The 4,770-nt window shown below is 38.6% G+C and overlaps 1 long non-coding RNA gene across 1 annotated transcript; it reads left to right on the top strand.

Moving 5' to 3' along the window:
* The first annotated feature begins 428 nt into the window (after positions 1–428).
* On the top strand, positions 429–3,214 carry LOC135300119 (uncharacterized). The gene is made up of 4 exons (XR_010362001.1): positions 429–456; positions 635–714; positions 1,558–1,696; positions 2,937–3,214. It is a non-coding gene; the product is annotated as an uncharacterized LOC135300119 (long non-coding RNA).
* Positions 3,215–4,770: the final 1,556 nt, after the last annotated feature.

Below are 4,770 nucleotides of genomic sequence, written 5' to 3'. Positions count from 1 at the left end.
ACTGCTGCCTGGCCAGAGGTTTGTAATAATTCATAGACCTTCACTTTCACTTTTCTAGAGCTGAGGAATTACATTCTGCTATTAAAATGGCTTTGTGAGTTACCTGGTAGAGTATATATATTCTCTCTGCTCAAAGAGATAAATAGAGCATCGTAGGGAGCAGGGACTACTTAATAGCAGGTGCTCTAAAGAATCCATATGCCTTGAAAGAGAATATCATTGTGCTCCCCTTCACTCATCAACTGTTTTTCACATAGAATCCTTTAAAATATGTTGGCTAGCAAGAAGCTTTTATCCTCCTTGGGCAGCAGCCACATGTGTTTGTCCTTTTGTGCAAATTAAGGGCAAGAATTGTGAGTGGGTGGGGCAAAGTGTGGGGTACCACCTGTCAGATCTGTGTGAAAGGCTTGAGGAGATCCTAGGCAGCAGCAAGTGGTCAGTTTGTGGGCAGCTTAGGTGAGGTTGGGATCTACTCAGTGATTCATTGGGGTTGGTTTTAACAGCCTTGGTCACAGTGGCCATATCTGAAGTACAGCCCTGATGTGGAGAGCTGGGTAGAGCTCATGGGATTTTACAGTGCTCCCTCCTTTCCAGAGTCAGAACCCTGCCTAGTGTTTTTCTTTTATATTTTCAGGGTTTATTGATTTCCCTGCTTGACTGACAAAGGCCTGGAGGAGAAAATGAGAGTTTCTGCTGGGAATTTCTTTCTTAATGGTAGACAATGCTTGTCTAAGTCTTCCAGCAATAATAGAAAAAGCTTCCATTAAAGCTAACTGGGAGAACTCAGTCTGGGGAGGTTCTTGGGAAGAGGTGATGTGTGTCTATTGGTTTCCCTGCAATATATGAGCTTTGAATGGTTTGCATGTATTTGATTGCAGCTAATTGTAGACTAGACCCAATTCATGGGTCTCAAAAGGAAAGGGAATGTGGTAGACTCAACAACCAGTAACAGTCAGGATCAGATCATGACAAAATTTAGCTTTTTGATTGAATTTCCAGGCTGCTTCCAAAAAAATGTCATGGCTCCCATTCCTCAGTTTAAACTGCTGTTCTCAAGGTAAAAGAAAAAGTCAAAAGGTAGTACCATGTCTCTAAGCCATTTTATTCCTCAAGTGAGACATGGGACCAGGTGAAAAAAGATATCAAAAATAATTTCCTTGGTCTTTGTGTCTTCAGACTCCACTTTCCCCATCAGTGAGCACAGACTCATATTCTCAGTGCTTCATAGGGGGTTATATTACTTTCATACAAATCACAACAGCAAAGCTTTTTGCAGAATGGGGACTGTAATTCACCTGTGTCCACAGCATAAGCTGACATTTGTGCATGCCAATAGCCATGTGTGTTCCCTATAACAGTGTCATGCTCTTCTTGGCATCCTTATAAACCTTCAGACAAGTCTGCAAAAATACCTTTTCATTCAGTATTCTACTTTTCTCTGTTCCTTTTTTTTTTAATAAGCCTTAAATCTTGCCCTTGCATTTTACAAATTGATAAGTGTCCTGACATTGCAGAACCTGGGATAGATTATATCAACCTTCATTCCTTCCCTTGCAGGTGTAGCCTTGCCAAATGTGACATGCCATTCATAACACAAACAGGGTTTTACAATACGGAATACCAGGGGTTTGTTACTGGATAGAAAAGGAAGCTCAATTTTTTTAAGTGATTTTGGGAGTGGGAGGAAAGAGAAGAAGTGAGTATTTATTAATTTTTGTTCCCAGTAAAAAACCTTTCGTTTCAAATTTATAGAAGGTCTGTCTTTGGCTCAGTGCCTGTCTCAAGGAAGTGGAGCATCACTGGTTCCCACAAGCAATGCCTCAGCCTTCCAAGTGATTTGTAATTATAAATTCTTGCAAAAAGAATATAGAGTAAATATTGGTTTGTGGGTTAGAAGCTTATGTATGATGGCTGTTTATCTGTTCATGTTATCTCATGTCCATAAGAAATAACTCTGATGAAGTCAACTTAGTTAGACCAAGTTAAAAAATATTTTTAAACGAAGTCTTGGATTGATTCTGATGTATAAAACTTGTGCAGATGAAATTATCCCACCCTATGTCTTTGCAGTGGTTATATTGTGTACAGACACCACTAGTATTTTAAAAAATACTCTGATGCTGATTAATAAATTTTACACATTTGATCACCATAAATCAAGAGTTACACCATTGAAATCAATGGTGCCAAACAAGTCTCAGGATGCAGTAAATGAAGGAAGGCCCATAAGCAGTTCAGCCGAACAGAAAAATGGATGGTGCTGGTTCCAAAGTTATTTCAGTAACATTTGGGTTTGGCATTATCTGTGTGGTATGTAGGAGAGCTCTTCAGTTAGACTACACTGCTCTGGCTTTACTGGCATTCCTGGGAGAAGGACAAGTTCTACAATTTCTCTATATTTTTGGTTTTCTGACTGCATACATATGATTTTAAGTCAACCTTATGTCTGGATTATCTACTGATTTTTGCATGTTTAGCCATTGCATATGTAACTGCTACGTTTGCAATTGCTAATCAAACTTTGCCAATTAGGATTACTGGAAGAAATCCTCTTGGCTGAAATTGTTCTGCATCCAAAGATGTGACGGAATAGTCAATGCTGAATTCCTGTGACTCAGAATTCTACAGTCTGGGAGAACTGGAAAACAATTTTATTTTCATAAGATGCAGGAAAATATGCCACAAAATAATAATAATAATATTAATCAGTAAAATTAAAAGTATAATCAGTAATATAAAAGTAATATTAATCATTAATAAAACAATTTAAGGAATGGTTTTGCTAGGATATAGTGCTACAAAAAGGATGTAGTGGTGTAGAAAAAAATCAGCCCATGATTTTTTCTTTCAGTTTAAATAGTACTATTTCTATATTGATATGTATTTTTCAGAAAATATAAGATCTAAATGATTTTTTATTTGTTTTTACTTTTCAGATATTTGGATATGGAACCTTTTGTAATAGAGGTCTATACTTGAAACAGTTGCATTTTACCAGTGATTGCTTTTAATTACTTTGCTCACTTTTTTGGACAATTTTATTGACCAATAAATATCTGAGAAGGAAAAGGAAGTCTCTGCAGGAGCTGTGTGCAGAAAAGCATTCTTCAAGGCAAGAGTGGGATCAGGCTGAATTTTGTAGTCCCTGTGAAACTATTTGCAGTTTTTACAAAAACTTCACAATTCACACTTGAAGGCATTGTGGCTGTTGTGAGTGATGGGTCATGGCCAGTTTTCCATGGCTGGCAGGTCAGGTGTCTCAAGAATTCAGTATTGAGCATTTTGCTTTGAAAGGATCAGCTTAGGAGCAGCCAAGGGTGGTTACTGCTCTGCTCACTGTGTGTGCCGTGGTCATTTGATTGTGAATCTGGAAAGAAATTTACTAATTTCAATACAATTCCCTGTTCTGTTGTTTACATCACATATTTCACCCCAAACAACCCCTGTGACTTTCACAGAAGAAACAAAACTCTGAAATACCCTGTCATTTCCTTAGACTTGAGGCCATGGCTGAAGCATGAGAGTGTGATGATGGGAATTTCATGACTGATAACTGTATCATTAAAAGCTCAAAATTAATCACTGGGAATCACTATACTTGAAGTAGTTCTTGCTTGTTTAAAGAATTGATTAAACCCATCTTTAGGCAGAATATCTATTGCAAAGGAAAAATGTGGAAGAAAATTGATTTTGATTCCTTGTAACATTAAAAAAGTCATGATCATTTCTTTCCCTCCTACCAGTATGCAATCAAACATGAGCTATAAGATCACTAACAAAATTATTCTGCTTTGAGCTGCTAACATTCTTCACCCAAACCAGAGCTTATAAGGCAAGCACTCTTGACCTGTTTTCTGTGGTTTGCTAGGTTTTCAAGAAAGAAAGACGAGTCAGAGTGGCTGCACCAAAAAGCCCATGGAAAGCAATAAGTGCTCTCGATCTGCTCTGTGCAGCACAGAGTCAGCTGTGAACAACTTCAAGGCACCCTTGACTCCAAGCTATGCATGATTTATGGGGGTATCTAACCCTAAGAGCAATGTGGGCAGGCCACTGCAGTGATTAAATCCTATTTGAATGTTTTGTTAGGATAGTTCCTGACAGGACAAAGGGCTCCTTATTCCCTTGTGACAGCATCTCGCACACAGCCTTCCTTCCTTGGATTTCTCTGTAGTAATCACCCCTAAAAACTAAATAACAGGTTTCTGAAAGAGCCTGAAGGAGGAGTCCTAAGGCAAATGGTTAATGCCTGATCTCCCAGACACAGGGCTAATTAACTGAATCTTTAAAACATCGTGATGGGGATTTTCTGCATGCAGGTATTATCAATTATCCCATGAATTCAAGAGCTGCAATTCACAGTAATTAGCACCACGTGTTCTTTGCATAGGACAGGACTGTACAAGGGGAAATAGCTGGTGAAATGTGAAATCCCTAAGTTAAATTGTACCTGTAAATCCATAGATTGAGGATCAAAAACAAAGAAGTAAAACACACTCTGTGCTTTGATACACAGAGATAGCAGGACTAAACCAGCAGATAAATTACATTACCAGTACTCAGGCATTTGCACACTTGTGCACTTGTTTGCACATACAGTTTTCTCTCTTGGAGCATGTAGATAATTACCAGTGTTACAAGCTGCCAGCTTCACAGGGGATGAGGTTATGTTTTTATCACCCTAAATTTTAGATTAGCTCAGTCAGAATGAGTCCAGGTACTGCTGAAGGCTGTCAGAGCTGGAAATGACAGGTTAGCTGTGCTTGTGTGGAG

The sequence above is a fragment of the Passer domesticus genome, chromosome 4 (assembly GCF_036417665.1).
Source record: "Passer domesticus isolate bPasDom1 chromosome 4, bPasDom1.hap1, whole genome shotgun sequence".
In the NCBI taxonomy this organism is placed as follows: Eukaryota; Metazoa; Chordata; class Aves; order Passeriformes; family Passeridae; genus Passer; species Passer domesticus.
This window is presented reverse-complemented; position numbering and strand designations above follow the sequence as displayed.